The sequence below is a fragment of the Muntiacus reevesi genome, chromosome 3 (genome assembly GCF_963930625.1).
Source record: "Muntiacus reevesi chromosome 3, mMunRee1.1, whole genome shotgun sequence".
In the NCBI taxonomy this organism is placed as follows: Eukaryota; Metazoa; Chordata; class Mammalia; order Artiodactyla; family Cervidae; genus Muntiacus; species Muntiacus reevesi.
The window spans coordinates 219,752,922-219,770,798 of NC_089251.1; the positions used below are offsets into that span (position 1 = coordinate 219,752,922).

Sequence of the window (17,877 nt, forward strand, 5' to 3'; positions counted from 1 at the left end):
AATTAAATAGATGTAAGGCAAGAAAAAGTGGCACCAAATTGAACTGATTAATTTTCCGTTCTGAAAACTTGTGGAGCCTAATCTGAAGGTTTTCTGCCAGCGAGCACAGGTTTTCTGAGAATATTTCCTCCGTTTGGTTACATGGTGACATGGGTGACTTTTAGTAGTCTTGCAAGGCCCGGGCAGACAAATTTGGGAAGCTTGGCAAACAATCTAATCTGATATTATGCACGCTTTTCTACTCAACTGTAAAAATCTATTTCCTTCACATATCACCTGCTATTCTTACAGCAAGTCTTTGGAATAGAGATCCTAAATGTGTCAAAAACATATAATGTGTTTGTGATCGAAATAAATAGAGACTGGGGTGATTTAACAAGCTTGCTTTCACACGTGCTGGCCAGCACATGCCGAACTCTCAAGTAGGTTATGTTAGCTTTCCCACTTTCAATGCCTTTATGGATGTGGTGTTTATATATCCTAGATTTTCCAGGGCAACCCTGGGTTGTAAATATTCTGTCCTGTTGTCCCCTAAGTACAATCATGGTTGTCAAGCTATGTGTCATGAGTTTGGGTTTGGAAAATATGGACGCCGTATGTCCATCAGGGCCTGTTTTTTCTGGCCCAATGCCTGACTCTATTGCCATACCGCACTCTACCCCTCGCCCGCTTCCCATCCTCATCAAAGGCTTGTTTCTGTTTCAGTCCACTTGCTCTCTCTGCCTAGTGTCTAGGGGGCAATGTGAAGAGTAAACTAATCTATGCTAATGGGCAAGCCAGAGAAAATCAGGGTTAGGAGCATGGCCCCCTCTAGACTATTCTTTCTCCTTCCAGGTAACATAAGTGGCACTCTGGATATGGGCCTTGGCTTTGCTCATCTGTAAGCCAAAATCCTTCTATGGTTGGTTTGGGAGGGCAACTTCCTTGGAGAAGGAGGGAGCCTCCTTATTTCACTACAAGGATGGCCTCGTACCCTGTCTATATCTGAGGCCAGCTTTGCATACGTGCCCCAGATATGATTAGATCCCTGTAACAGAAGGAGAGGGATAAAAGGCCAGTGTGTCAACTTCACGTCTCTGCTCACAATTGTTTCTTCTCGTATGTGTACACGACGCAAATCCTCTCTTTTACAAACTTGGAAAGCAAAATGGTTTTATGATAATATTTGCTGAGACAGCAAGACACATCTATGCCTCTCCATTCTTAACCCCCTGTCCCCACCCAACCCTGACTTTAGAAAAAGTTGTGTGTGTGTGTGTTTTCCCTTTAATGAGGAGGCTAAGTTTAATGTTTATAGAAAGATGTTTAGGATTATTTGAAATATTTTGTAGATTTCATGTTCATTGCCTGGCATTTTCGTTTCAGCCTAACCTTGTTATTTCTGTTTATTTTATGTGATTTTATTATGTAAACATAAAGATTTCCACTAACTGTCCAAACAACTTGCTTTTAAAATCTCCACTTAACCACTTTTATTTGTATCACATTTTTTCCGCCTTGTCTTGGTTCGCTACTTAACTGTGATAAATTCCATCGAATCTCCACTAACTCTTTAACAAATAACTCCCCATTCCTCTCTGTTAAGCAGTTTACCTTTCAGAAATTCAGTCAGCATTTTGGGGGCAGTTTGTGTTACCTTAGAAAGCAGCATCAGTACCTTGACTTTTCAGTGCTGGGAGCATTTGCTGAACCAGATGCTCTCAGTATCACCCATTATTTTTAATCATATACATGGTTAAGCCTTAAGATCAGTGTCTTCAGTTTGTGGACTCTTTAGAAAACTAGAAGAGCAAGCAAGTACATTATGTCTTTAGAAACAGGATACGCATCTTTATTATCCTAATCAATAACTGAGTAATTAAGCTGCCTTATTATCAAATCCAGGCTTTCCTTACGGTCTATTATCAGTTTATTTGCGATCTTTTATGTCTGTGCGTGAGTGCTCAGCTGTCTACACTCAGCTAATTTAGTAGTCACCTGGTCTCCCTTTAACTGAAATCTTCTGTTGCTTTAGTGTCTGACTCTTGTGACCCCATGGACTGTAACCCACCCGGCTCCTCTGTCCATGGATTCTCCAGGCAAGAACACTGGAGTGGGTTATTTCCTTCTCCAGGGGATCTTCCTGACCCAGGGATTGAACCCTGGTCTTCTGCATTGCAGGCAGATTCTTTACCATCCGAGTCATCAGGGAAGCCTTAATGATTGTATTTAACCAAGATCCTCGTATGCATCAGATATGCTAACTTCTGAAATCTTAACAAATCTGAAAGATTGGTATTATTATTCCCACTTTACAGAGGGGAATATAAGCTTATGGTGAGTAAATCATATTTTTTCAGTCTTACAGCCAGTGAGAATAAGGCTTAAATTCAAACCAATGTCTGTCTGACTTAAAAACCCCCATTTCTAACCACTGTGCTTTAGTACTTCCTGTTAATGATGGATAAAGGTGTCTGTTATGTAAATCAACATGGTCATTGACTTCCTTCTTTTATACTGAAATATCCATATATGAAGTCATTTAATATTAGCCCCATCTGATTTTCTTTTTTGATCTGAAAAATGCCAAAAGCATATCATGTATTCATACAGTCATATAAAATAAGAATTGAAAAGACTTCCCCATCTTTCCAAAATCTTGCACTCCTTAGCCAGTATATTTTTAATGTTCTCCTAGGTTTATTTAGATGTGACACTATAGACATTTCCTTTTTAATTTTTAAAAGTCTTGAGTTTTATCTTGAGTTTTATTACCCAAAACACTACATTTGATCATTTTCTGCTTGGATAGGGAACATATAAAAATTTATTCCTCTGAAAAATGCTGTAAAGGATTGTCTTTTTTTTTATTTTAATAAGGCTTTTGAGAGTCAAAGTCTGTAAACTGTGAATTGGGCAAGCAAATAGTTTTAAAATATTGACTTTCCTCTTTTCTCCTGATATTTGCCCATTGTTAGACTGTGGAATGAGAGATTTAGTCAGATACTTAATTACTTCATATCATTGTTTTTCTGAGTGGAGGATTGGAGATTCTTACAGATCCTTTCCTCTTTTAGATCAGAAACTTCTTTTAAAAACAGATACTTGGGATTGATTCTTTCACATTTCCATCCTTTACTTAAAATAGTGCTTCCCTGGCAGTCCAGTGGTTATAAGACTTTGAATTCCAATGCAGGGGATGCAGGAATGCAGGGGATGCAGGTTCAATCTCTGGTAGAGGAGCTAAGATCCCACATGTCTTGTGGTCAAAAACAAAACAAAACAAAACAAAACATAAAAAGGAAGCAATATTGTAATAAAAATTCAATGAAGATTTTTACAAAATAGTCCACATCAAAAAGACTTCCCTGGTGGCTCAGACGGTAAAGTGTCTGCCTACAATGCAGGAGACCCGGGTTCAATCCCTGGGTTGGGAAGATCTTCTGGAGAAGGAAATGGCAACCCACTCCAGTATTCTTGCCTGGAAAATCCCATGGACGAAGGAACCTGGTAGGCTACAGTCCATGGGGTCGCAAAGAGTCCGACACAACTGAGCGACTTCACTTTCACTTTCCACATCAAAAAAATCTTTAAAAAATAAAAATGGGGGCATTTTCATAATGAATGAGTCTAGGAGACAAGGATGAAAGGCTGAAGGAAAGGCAGTCACTGCTGCAGATGGTCAAGTAGCACTTCTTTGGCTCCTTTGAAATCTTCAGAGTTGGTCTTGGGTAAAACTGGGTAGAAGGCAGAGCTTGCCTTCATTTTTTTTCTTAACTAGGGCATTCTCCTTTCTGCCTTTGGGCTCCAACTAAAGGCTGTAGATCTATTACATTTCCAGTTACTTGCCAGGGATTTTGTTTCCATGTGTTTCTCTCTGCTGGACTGTAAACTATGCAAGCCTTGTCTTTGTAACCCAGTGCCTAGTTAGTGCTGAACCAGTGGGTGTTAAATGAAGACAAACCCATATATCAGTGATTGGATAATGATAGTGATTGCTGTTTGGAGCCTATAGAATAAATCACAGGGTTTCCCTTGGTGGTTCAAATGGTAAGGGATCTTCCTGCAATGCAGGAGACTCAGGTTTGATCCCTGGGCCGGGAAGATCCCCTGGAGGAAAAAATGGCAACCCACTTCAGTATTCTTGTCTGGGAAATCCCTTGGAGAGAGGAGCCTGGCAGGCTACAGTCCATGGGTTACAAACAGTTGGATATGACTGAGCAACTAACAGTTTCAGAATAAACCTTAGAGATTTTCAGTAAGACACCAACATTATGTGAGAAGCAGAGTGTACCACTAGATAGAACACAAGTCTGGAGTCATCACTGTCCCAAGTCCTCCACTTACTAAAAGAACGATCTTAAATGAGTTCTGAGGCTTTTGGTCTCAGCTGTCCCATCTGTAACATGAGCATAATATTACTCATGACCTGTGTCGCTTCAAGATTCAATGATAAAATGATACAACCTGCCTGGCCCTGGTCTTCAGACTACATTGACTTATCTGTTTATTTACTTATTTCAGTTTTTAAAAATGTTTACTAATGGTAAAGTACCCATAAGGTAAAACCAACTACCTTAACTGTAACTTACAAATATACAGTTCAGTAGTGTTAAGGACATTCACACTGTTGTGCAACCCACCTACTGAACTCTTCTTGCAAAACTGAAACTATCTAGTTTCATTAAACTACATTTAACTACAACTTCCCATTCTCCCCTACCCCCGCCCCTGGGAACCACCATTCTACTTTCTGTCTTCGTGAATTTGAATAGTTAAGCCACCTCATATAAGTGGGATCTTACAGTGTTAGTCTCTTTGTGACTGGCCTATGTCATTTGGAATAAATTCTTCAAGGTTCATCCATGTTGCAGTATGTGTCAGAATCTCCTGTGTTTTTAAGGCTGACTAATATTCCATTGTAAGTACATACAGACCACATTTTGTTTATCTTTCATTCATCCACAGACACTTGGGTTTATGTGGACACCATTTGGCTATTATGAATAATGGTGCTATAAACTTGGGTGTAGAAATATCTCTTTAAGACCCCGCTTTCAATTCTTTTGGGTATACACCCAGAAGTGAAATTGCTGGATCACATGGTAATTCTATTTTTAAGGTTTTGAGGAACTAACATGCTGTTTTCCATAGTGACTGCACCATTTAAAATATATTCCCGCTAGTGGTACACAAGTGTTTCCATTTCTCCACATCCTCTTCAGTGCTTGCTATTTTTCTCTCTCTCTTTTTTTGATAACTATCTATCCTAAGGGGGCTGAAGTGGTATCCCACTGTGGTTTCGATTTGCATTCTCCTAACACTATTTATGTTGAGCGTGTTTTTATGTGCTTTTTGGTGATTTGTATTTCTCCTTTGGTGAGATGTCAATTCAACTGTTTTGCAGATTATATAAAATTTAATTGATAGCAATAATAATATGACTACAACTAACACCCATTCATTTGATAATTTTTTATTTGACTTCATCTGTGCCAGAGCTCACTCTAGGCAATAGAGATACAGCAAGGGAAAAATCGACAAAAATTCATCCTCTCAAGGAGTTTACATTCAAAATAAATGAGTAAAAAATAGAATGTATTAGGGCTTCCCTGATGGCTCAGACAGTAAAGAATCTGCCTGCAATGTGGGAGACCCAGGTTCCATCACTGGGTTGGAAAGATCCTTTGGAGAAGGGCATGGCAGCCCACTCCAGTATTCTTGCCTGGAGAGTCCCATGGACAAAGGAGCCTGGTGGGCTACAGTCCATGGGGTTGCAAAGAGCTGGACACGACTGAGCATCTAACACACACATACACACACACACATACCCACAATGGGAAAACTGAAATGGGGAAGGAAGTAAGTTAGGAATTGGGAATGGAATGACATCTTAAATAAGGTAATTAAGAAAAGCTTCCCTGAGAAAGTGCATACAGTTTTGAAGAAAGTGAGGGAATAAGTGTCAGCAGTATCCCAGAAAAGAACTTTCCAGACAGGAAATAGCCAGAACAAATTCCCAAGGCAGAAGTGAGCCTGGTATCAGTCAGTATCAGTGCCACTGGGCTGGAGCCGTGGAAAGGAAGGATCGTAGGAAAGGAGGGCTGAGGTAGGTGTGTGTATGTGTGCATACTTGAGCAGCCATATGTTGAATCAGGTAAATCCTTGTAAGATCTGCCAGAGAAAATATAGAGTCCCCATTAAGTTTTAATTTCAGTTAAACAAATACTTTTTTAAAAGTATGAGTGTGTCCCAAGTATTGTATGAAACACACTTGTACTAAACGTTATTCATTTAACTGGACCTTATATTTTTATTTGCTAGATATGACAATGCTCCTTGTAGGCTAATATAATGACAAGCTTTTACTCAGGGTTAGATGGGGGAGTCACACCATCTGATTTAGCTTTAACAAGGTCACTTGCTGTTGTGTTGAGAATATACCCCAGGGAAGCAATAAGAGAAGCAGCCAGACCAGAGAGGAGGATGCAGCATTAATCTATGCAAGAGATGATAGTACCTTGGACCAGAGTAGTAGCAGCAGAAATGGTGAGAGGGGTCAGATTTTGAAGGTCATTTTCAATTTTATGTATATGCTTCTTCTAGGAATTTTAAAAGAGGATATCCAAAGCAAGCAATGTTAATATAAAGGAATGACCATTCATCCAAAATAATATTTATTTAGTATTTGTACTGTACTAGTACCGACACTGTCCTATTATTGTACTGTACTAAAACTGTACATTGCACTAAGCTAAAAACCCAGTCTCGTTACTTAATGAATTTGCAGTGTAACTGACAGAATTCTAATCCTGTGTTGTCTGGGTAGGAGAAATACTCGAGGCAAACATGCTTGTGCCCTAGAGCTCTTATCAAGTAGATGGCATCTGTTATTTTATAAGAAGGGTGTTTATCCTTTAGAAGAAGGGTGATATTCAGACAGTTTATCCTCCAAATGGGGATCCTTTTTTTCTTTCGCTGTGCCGTGTGACATGCGGCATCTTTGTTCTTTGATCGGTGATCAAACCAGTGCCCCGTGAAGTGGAAGCTTGGAGCCTTAACCACTCGACCACCGACCACCAGGGAAGTCCCTAAACGGAGACACTTTTGCAACTGAAAATGTGTTACTAATAATTAATCCAGGTAAAGAGCTGCAAATCAACTCTGTCCCAGGCAAATTCAGATCAAAGATCTTTGTGTTTCTGAGGTCCACTCCCATAGTGGTTTTGAATACAGGTGGTGAGAAAGGAGCATAACACTTCACCTACTTTTAAACTTTTAAGTGAATTCCCATGGTTTACCTATCAACCATGAGAAATAAAACCTTTATTATCCAAAAAATTAGGAATAACATGCTGGCAAAATAAAGGAATTGTGACCTCAGAGCAAGACATTTGTATGTTTATTAGTTGGCTTGCCATAGATGATCTGGATGTGAACCTATAGTTGTTCTTATAACAAATGTTCTTTTCACTGCTTCCCTGTGCGGGCAAAAAGCATGGTTAAGTGCAATTTGACCTGACTTACAAAGAGTGTACAGAAAGCTCCCTATGACTTCCTTTCTTTGGATGGTACTATTTTGACTCATCCTGTCTAGCTTGTTGAAAAGTGCTTGTTATTCTTACTAAGTGACTTAAGGATTTTTAGACATCACACTTATCCTTAGACCAATAAGGCAGAAGCATGTGAAGGATTCATAGCTTTACTGCAAGTTTTTTTTTTTTTTTTTTTTACTGCAAGTTTTACATGCTGGAAGTGAGGTATATATATCCTACCTTATGGACGGACTCTATTTTCTGCTACTGAATCAAGCCTGGGGGCTTTTTGGTCATTGCAGTGAGAGTGCTCGTGAGTGAATGCAGATGCATTTTAGTGCCTTATAATGTGATTTTAAAAATTGTTCAAACAATCAATATACTGTTGTCATCGCATCTCTTCTGATTTTCCAGTGTAAATTTGACACCATTGTTCTTATTAACAATTTAAAAAAGTTTTGGCCCTCAAGTTACCATTATAAGGGATGCATTCTTGAAGCTATGGTTACATTAAAATTCTTACTACAAGGAAAGCCAGCTAAAAATGTTTACCAACTTGAATTGAGCTCATCATGTTTTGTTTGCTGAATAGTGTTTTGTGATTTTACCAACATAAGAATGAGTCTCCAAACTATTTTTAAAAGTGGAGCTTTTACTTTAAAGAAGTGCTTCCCTCATTTTCTTCCTGCTACTCCAAACAAGATGTTGTTTATTACTTTGAAACACTATATGTAAACCCCAGGAATATGTTAAATATGATTGAAGTCTTGGCTGTCTTTAACAAATTGAAGTTTCCAGAAATTTAGCTGTGTTTAAAAACCAAAGCCATGTTTTCAGGAAAGATTTCTATTTCCAAATATGTGGTTGCCCAAACCTTTTATATTTTCATGTCAAATTCAGCTGCCAAATAACACACACTGTACCTTCGCTATAATAGAAAAACACACATAGACTTCAGATTTTAAAAAGCACTACAAGAACAACTATGATCATATTTCTTGAACGTATGCTATTCATATGCATATAAGTGTGTTTTTTAGAGTAGGCTCTGTAAGACACCGGTCACTTATACTGGTACAAATTGACATGCACAGCACAAGATTGGCAGTGTGGAACAGCCGATCTGGGAAAATACAGGAATTCCTAGCCAGACCAAAATATGAGGTCAAGGAAGTCACTTTTATAATAATAGTGGTTATCCGTTTAATGTGTGATCTGGCAGTGATATGATGTTGACCGTAGGCAATTATGCATATTTCTAAACCAGTTGTGATCAAGCCCAGAGTAAGAGAAATCCCCTAGCTTGTGATAAAAGGGTATTTATTGCCCTTCTCTTTCCATCATCTGCTTTACTTAATCATTTATAGAAGACAAATTAATAGTGAAAACCAATTTCATTTTGTGTTTTATTCTGTATTCATTCCTACATGTTAGGGATATCTATTAATATGTGCTCTTAATAGTTTTGGCACAAGTTCAATGTCAACGAATGAATGATGCTCACATTTGATCATGTTCTTAAGGGATAATAATGTGCTTCTCCCGATCGGTGTGTCTTTATTTCTTTGGGGGCAGGGTTCTTCAATATGTGTCATAAGGGATAGAGACCTATCAGTTTTGTTTTTTTTTTCCCTCAACTAGTGCAATGATGCAAAATTTTTGTTCCATTATAATGCATTTTCTTAGAATGGCATTATCAGGAATAGTGTATAGATTAATGCCTGAGAAACTAGCTGATCACATGGGGCTATATTTTCCTTTATCCCTTCAATGTGACGGAAAACTCATATTCTATATTTTCATATCAATGACAATGTGATGACACAGCAAAGGAGTTATATTGGCTTGTTGCACACGTCAACTGTAATCTTCTTTGTGGAAAAATATGTTTATTTTGAACAAGAAAAAAGAAACTCGAGTGTTTCAAGTATCAGGAAGGCTATGTTGGAGAGGATAGTGATTGGCTGTTGTTTGCCTAGTCCATGGGCAGAACAAGGAGAAATGGGATTGAATTCTAGTAAAACGGGTTTAAATTAGCCATGCAGAAGCACCACAATGGGTTGCAATGGTTACCTTCTTTTATTCCCAGGCACTCCATCTGCTGTATTCACCAAGATTCAGCACAGTGCCTGGCACAGAGAAGGTGCTCAACTAATGTCAAATGAATAAAAAGAAAGAATGAATAAGGGAGATGCTTATAAAAAACATAACTGGGTATTAATTTGAAAGTTTAACAGCACCATTGTTTTAGAACATCTGCAGGGAAATCAGAACTGTACATATTGAAAAATCTCCCTGGAATTTAAAATGATAACAATATGCCACATTTACCTACTTGCAGACATGCATGTTAAGTTGTTTCAGTCATATCCGACTCTTTGCAACCCATGGACTGCACTCCCCAGGCTCCTCCGTCCATGGGATTCTCCAGGCAAGAATATTGGAGTGGGTTGCCATGCCCACCTCCAGGGGATCTTCCCCACCCAGGGATCAAACCCGAGTCTCTTATCTTTCTTGCAAATTGGCAGGAGGGTTTTATACCATTAGCACCACCTGGGAAGCCCTATTTACCTACACAGATTCCATTTTTTTTCCTTCAGACATTTTACTTTTAAAACAGTACAGTATGAAGGATGTGGGGCTGTCATGTTGGGAGTGGCGGGCTGGAAGACTACTGAGCCTAGCACAGTTCACTACTGGTGGGGAGCTGGGGCTACTAGCTGCAGGAGGTGCTTTCAAGAGGCCTCTGAAGATGGACTATTCTGGAGATACTAAGAGGTATGTAATGTATCTACTTATTTCTGAAGGGTTTTTCCACTGACTGATTATTTTTTGTTTTTTGTGTGTGTGTGTGAGAAAGAGAGGGAATACGGTCAGTTATTTATTATTCTTTCTAACATTCAGCTGGACCTCAAAAGAGGATTTTCTTTGAAAGATGTGAAAAAGGACTTAAAACAAGGGGCCAAGTGCAGCCACCGGACAGCGAGGAGTTCTGAGTGCTCAGAGAAGGCATCCCTTCCATCTGCGTGTGGACTGCTTGCCAGAGGACTGGCCAGCGCCAGATTTTAACCAGAGAAACCAGTCGGCATTGCACAGTACCCAGCCCTTGGGTTGAGGTTTCTGTGGCTCAGGCTCCAGGGACTTCTGCGCAAGGTTTCTGGTGACAATGGTGTTTGGGGGTGATGTGGGCGGGGCCCCTTCATTCAGTAGGAATGGAAGGCACTATAGAGCTTACAAGTTTAATGAAGCTGGGAAAATCGTTAAGGCCTGATCACAATTATACTGGGGCTTCTCAGGTGGTACGGTAGTAAAGAATATGCCTGCCAATATAAGAGATGTAAAAGACGTGGGTTCGATCCCGGGGTTGGGAAGATCCCCTGGAGGAGGGCATGGCAACCCACTCCAGTATTCTTTTTATTTTTTCTTCATTTGTCTGGGAAAATTCATGAACCGAGGAGTCCATGAGATTGCAAAGAGTTGGACATGACTGAACACACACCCACAGACAATTATACTGTTTGCAAATTACAAGGCGTACAAAATCCAAACTAATAAATACAAGCAAAATGCAATCTTGTGTCGGCTTCAAAAAGAGAATTGTAAAAATGTCATTACATTTGAAAACAGTTTTTAGGTTAAACATTTTCAGTCTGCAAGCCTTCTTCTATGTACTTGATGATGGCTTGGAAATAGCTGATTATAAATTTGGTCGATCACAAGAGGCCTAATATTTCAGAAACACAATTATAAAAGTTCCTTCAAAATGTTTACAGCAAAGTGACTGTGCTTAATGTGGTCCATTGAAATCTGTTTGATATAATTGCTCTCTGTAAGTCATGGTATATGCGGTCTGCAGAGCATTTAAGTGGACTCAAATCTGGGAGATTGAGTGGGAAAAAGCATGAGGCTAGGGGTATATTTTAAAGGGTGCTCAGAGCATATTACATAGATGCCTAGCAGTATTTGCTTATAAAGTGAAATATCCAATGATTCCTTTGCTTTCAATGAAATGTTTTACAGCATGCAGAGAGATAGCTTTGAAAGTGATGAATCTAATCCTTTAGTATATTCTACTTGATAGTCAATCTGGATGAGAAGAAGGTGAGACTTTGACCACGTGTAAAAAATGCTGTGCATTTTGTGATGTGCACTTTTATGTTAAAATGCTCAAATTGGTTTAATCTGTACAGCCAGGACAAGTGTTCATTGTCTTCCAGCTGACTGCACTCCTTTGGTGTTACTTGTGCGTTGGGAAGGGAGATGACAACTCCAGTTTCAGTGAGAGGAGTTGTAAGTGAATGTACAACTCTCCATGGAATAGAGTTATTTCCTAGCATGCTCTGAGCTTTGCTTGATAATGTGAAATGATGATTTTAAAGTATGTTTTATTCCTTACGTAACTACACTGTTTGCACATAAACACATAAGAATGCTGGGTGCTTCCATTTCAGGCTGCTCTTAATTATGTTTTTAACATCCTAGAAGGGCTAAACTTGTAACTCAGTGAGTCCTTCAGTGCAGGCCATTAAATTTTATTAATTAATATAGTTGTCTAGTATTTAGATAGAATAAATTGCTCATATTTAATTTCATTATCTTGTATTCTTAACACATGCTTCTATTATAGACACTCAGGTGTACTTATGTAATAACAACTTTAAAGTTCGTTTTATCAATGTGTACATATTTGGTATGTAATATTACTATAGTGTGTTTAGCTCTCACACCTCACTTTTTTTTTCTTTCACAGAGCATTATGAAATATTTGTTGCAAGTATTCGTTCTATTCTTGATAGATGAGGCAACTAGAGGCATGGAGTATTGAAACAAATTGCAAAACCACAGTCTTTGGTTCATCCCCAGGGAATAGCTCTTTCCAGATTTCCAAAGGAATGCTCCCAACAGCCTTTGATGAAAAAAGTCAGGATGTAGAAGTTTAGTGATTAATTCTCCAGCTCCATGCTCTTCCCCAGGTTAGCCCAATTCAAAGAATCTTTAAGTAGAAGATAACCCACAGGCCCCATTAGGAAGGGGCAATGTATGTCTTGCCCACCTGTGTTTCCTGGGTATGTGTGGGTACTTAGTTGCTCAGCCCTGTCCAACTCTTTGCTGCCCCGTGGACTGTAGCCTGCTCGGCTCCTCTGTCCATGGAATTTTCCAGGCAAGAATACTGGAGTGGGTTGCAATTTTCTCCTCCAGGGGATCTTCCTGACCCAGGGATTGAACTTGCATCTCCTGCATTGGTAGGCAGATTCTTTACCACTGAGCCATCTGGGATGCCCCATTTCTTGTGTACATCACCATAATACTGACTAATAAGCATCTGTCGACTCAATGAATGAGTGAATGAATGAATGGGAGTAAAGGCGTCTAACAGGCTTGCCAGTGGCAACTGGGGCTCTCTGGAAAGCTCAGTAACAGTGGGCCTTTATCTTGACCAACCAGCTGGCAAATCCTGGAAGCACACCACCATCCAAACATCTCTCTTGGCTTTGCCCCATCTGTCTGTTTCGCTCATTTCCTTCAGGGCATCTTGAGACCCGAGTCTGGTGCACAGACCACCAATTTTGATCTGGTTCTCTGCATCAGAAGAGGTTAGGAAATGTGGGTCCTATTCAGATTGGATGAGGTAGGTGAAAGCGTTCTAAATGCCTCCCAGCTCACGATGGGTTGGGTGCTACAGCAAAGGCATAGAGGAAGTTCACCTTAGCGCCGTCTGTGCAGGACTTGCGCCCCGCGTCTGCCTGGTTCATCACCCCTCCGCCTCAGCATCGTTCTCTCCTTCCTTCGGACCTTTCTCGGAGACAACTAGCGTGCTGTCTCCCCACAACTCCCATGGCTGCATTCTGCCGGGTGCAATCCTGACGAACTAAGGAAGGTGCAGTAAACAGCCCTCCGTGGTACCTCGTGTTGCGTCCAGGGAGCACACAGCTGAGGTTACTTACTGTCCCCTGGTCTCTACCGTGCCTTCCCGAGGAGGGGCACCCGGACAAATTTCTCCATGGTCTCATAACCAGGAGTAATTGTGTCTCTCCTGAGCAAATGGCTTCTTCTTTGTTTTAGGGACACTGCAATTCATGTCAAGGATCATGTTTCCCTCTTTATGTAGCCTGTCTGAAAGCTCAAATTCAAATTTACAGCCTACCTTGGGCAAGTATATAAGATTTTCTTGCAAGAATTTTCTCTCTCCTAATTTCAGTGTGCTTTTCTTTAGACTCATTTTCCTCATCTATTTTAAATTTAGTCTGTCTTATTGTAGTAAGTGCGTTTTTGTTTCTTTGTATTTTGTTGTTCGCTTTGTAAATAAACCAAGTTAAATTCTTTTGAGGAAAAAAATAGGGTATAAAGAAACAAAAATAATGACCAGTGTGTTTATGTGACACCTTTTAGTTTTTTAAAATTCCCTAGGCCTGAATTTCATACCTTTTCCTCCTCTGATCTCAACATCAATCCCCTGCTGTCTAGTGTCATAGTCCATTCTGTATAGTTTTAAAGGAATTTGACCATTATATTAAAAGTAAGGTGTTTACAGCTGATCACTACAGCTGCTCTTTTCTAGCTATGTGACTTTAGCTAAATTATTTAATCTTTTTCATTTGTAAGAAGAGTAATACTATTTTTGTGTGAAAGTTATGAGGATTATGTGAAATATACTTTGTAAAGTATCTAGTAACTTCTTTGACACACAGTAAGCCTTTTGTTTAAAACAGTCTCATAAATGCACTGGAGTTGAAGTATAACTGCTTCTTCACTCAGTAGCTTATGACTTTGGGCAAATCATTTTACTTCTTTGGATCATGTTTTAATCATATGTGATTTTATGGCATGGCTTAGAGAGTCCTTATGGTTCTGGTTTTGCTGTTATTCTTGGCTTCTAAAGTTGGCCCTAAGTAACCTGTGAGAGTGGCCTCCATTCTGTCCTCCCTAGAAATGGTATGGATATATTCATCTGGGCAAAGAGATGTCTGGGGAAAAGGGATTCCGATCTGAAGTAGGGAGATGGAATGGTCCATTGTGCTGGTCTTTATTTATTTACTGGTATTGATTATGGTATTTGCAAGGGTGGGGTCTTCTGGAATACTGTGAATTACTAGTGATTAAAGTCCTGAATTCAAGTGGATTTCAAAATACCTGGCATTATGGATGCTGCTCTCTGTAGTGAATAGTCTGTAACCCAGTTGCTTGGTGAGTACATGGAGAGGCAACAGTGGAACAGAGAGAGCTGCTGGTCAATGACCATGTTGGCTAATGACCACGTTTGCTTCAATCATGGAGTCAATCAAAACAAGTGTCTGTGTCCAAGATATGGTTTCTACTCAGGCATTGTTGGGCAATAGGAGATCTCAAAAGCAAGAGGAAACTCATTTATCAAGAAGATAAGTAAGAGTTTGTAATAGATGATGTAGAAGAACAATCTACACTGAAATGAAGCTACACTCCTAGCAATTCATCAAGATGCATTGGGCCTTTGTGGTTAAGAGCACAGAATTCTTTAGTGTGTGGTTTTGTCCATGTTACTTAATCCCTCAAAGCCTCAGTTTCCTCATATCTCAGAGGAATATTGATACTCACTTTATATGATTGTTCTAAAGTGATAATATAAATGCTGATATGTTACTCATGGGTAACTATTATTAAAACTATAAATACTGTTACAAATTTCAAATTCACACTGGACTTCAAGGCATTGCTACTCCTAATCTAGTAAACTATGCATAATACAAGAATAAATGTTAAAAAACAAACCATTAGGTGAACAAATGATTGGAGTAGAGTGCATATACAGAGAAAAAAATTTCTAATAAACATTTGAATCTGTGTACCATTCCCATTAGTTTTGTCCCTGAGATCTCACTTTAAAAGGATCACCATCTACTTTTGCTTTTGATTGATTTCATTCTGTGTGTGTGAGTTGGGATTATAAAGACACTGGTTTTTATGAACTTCCCCCATTACTCCAAAATCCATTCTGTCTACTTCTTTTGAGCTTTCTCGTCTCCTAACTTCATGTGGGATAAATGCAAATTTGCACAGCTTGTTTGAAGAAAGCATTATGACCCTGAATCCTGAGAAGTCTTTATTTTGTAACATAACTTTAAAAATGGTAAGAAAAAAAATTAACTCTGAAGAAAGTGAGTGTTAAGAGACTGTAGAACTACTGTTACAAAAACAGAGAAACCACTGAAAACTAGTCTGGTTTGGGTTCAAGTATTTTTGTCTCAATGAGCTTTAACTTTTGCTTGATCCCCTGAAAATTCAGTGAAATTTTGAGATTCTAAGTGGTGACAATGTGTGGTGGTTACAGCCTCAGAACAGAGCACCTGGGAGTGGCGGTTTTCTTGTGTTTCACTGTTTGAATCTTTCAGAAGAGAAGTGAAATTCTATAATCCGAGTTTCATTGATTTATTTAATTTTGACCTGCATTTTTAGGTACAGTTTCTCCTATGTTAAGTCATATGCTGGGCCATTTGAATTTGAAAATTTATGGATAATTTTGCAGGCAGTATTTTACTAGAAAAGAAGTTAGAACTGAAATCTTGGATTCTGGCTGCCTACCACTTAAAAATTGGGATACCCTTAATTCAGTTTTGAAAAGATGTTCCATATTTATTGGTTGATTATTAAATTAATGTACTGGTTTTTATAAGTAATTTCTTACTTTATTCTTAAATTTAAAACCTTCTAAATTGTGGTTAAAAAACACAACATAAAATTTGCCGTCTTCACCATTGTGTGTACAGTTCTATAGTGTTTAAGCACTTTCACACTGTTGTGCAACAGAGCTCCAGAACTTTTCATCTTGCAAAACTGAAACTTTAGACCCATTAAATAATAACTCCCCATTTCCTCCTCCCCAACTCCTGGTCAGTTCAGGTTTCAAGTGGGATATTTATGAAAGTGAAAGTGTTAATCACTCAGTCGTGTCCAACTCTTTGCAATCCTGTGGACTATAGCCTGCCAGGCTCCTCTGTCCATGGAATTCTCCAGGCAAGAATACTAGAGTGGGTAGCCATTCTCTTCTTCAGGGATCTTCCCCACCCAGGAATTGATCAAGGGTCTCCTGCATTGCAGGCAGATTCTTAACTGTCTGAGTTACCAGGGAATATGTTTTGTGGTTGGGTGAATTGCTGATTGTAGGGTACTGTGTGTTTACTTGAAAGTATGGGCAAGAGGCAGGAATGAGTGTCTTTAGCAGGTACTGATATCTCAGTGCCTTCATTTACTTAACTGAAAGTGTTTAATTAATGCTCAGGGTCCCAGATGGGAAATGAACATCATGGAAGAGGTTTAAGTGAAAAAAACTTAAAGGGTGAGTGAGGTTCTGAGATCCTGGTACAGAGCTCCTCCACTTATTTAAAAAGTTAAGATGTTGAGATCAAGTCATCTTATTGGCCATGTACCATTACTACCTTCATAGCTACCATATATTAACATGCTGGGTGAAATAACGGCAGGATAATAAGGATGAAGGTGTTGATATGACAGTGTTAATGACAATATTGATCGCTCAGATTCATGGATGTTTCATTCATCTGTTAGATCTCTTGCCTGATAATGTTGCAAAGTTTGGTAACTGTGTTTGATGGTACTCCTTTAGCCTCCGCATAGTTAAATTTATGGACCTCATGACTTGAAGTCACTTTAAGACTTGGTTCTTCAGTGTTTCAAGCACATTTTATGTTAAACAAATTTTTAATGAGTCAACCTGGGAATTTATTTATCATTTATAAATTTGTTTCCTTGTTAAAAATGTATTTTGAGTCCAAAACAATAAATTAAAAAATTTAAGGAACTGATCCTTTAAAGTCTCAACTTGTCTTATAATTTTATATCAGCATTTAATCAAATATTTTAATTTGGTTTTGGAATAAAAGCTATAACTTAATTTTAATAATGGAGAACATTAGGATAGCTAAAAATGAACAACATTGCATATATAAAGTTCTTTGAGTTAATTAAATACAAAGTCATTTATATTTAGTTTTTGACTGAAATATAGGGCAAGCATTTTTAATCTTCAATCGAATTTTTTAACAATACTTTTCTTATTTTGGTACTACCATCAATTTTCACATCTCTCAACTCACATATTTTGTCTGCTCTTGACTAATTCTGAGTGGTAGGGAGAGTTAACCTAAAATTAAAAGTGTGTTTCAAGTAGTCTACAAATTAGTTGATCCAAGCACAGATAATCAAGTATGGAAGGTGTTAGTACTACTTAGACAGTGACGGGCTATAGGAAAATAGAGAGAGAAATATGCAGTTGTAGTGAGTTTGTTTAACTGAATCTGGGTGGCAGTATGCTCCCGAGAGTTTTTTCTAAGGCCTTTTCGATGGTGGAGTATATAGAGATAACCCCAGC

The 17,877-nt window shown here is 38.8% G+C and overlaps 1 non-coding gene across 1 annotated transcript; it reads left to right on the forward strand.

Annotated features, from left to right (window-relative positions):
* The first annotated feature begins 3,344 nt into the window (after window positions 1–3,344).
* TRNAC-ACA (transfer RNA cysteine (anticodon ACA)) lies at window positions 3,345–3,416 on the forward strand. The gene has a single exon. It is a non-coding gene; the product is annotated as a tRNA-Cys (tRNA).
* Window positions 3,417–17,877: the final 14,461 nt, after the last annotated feature.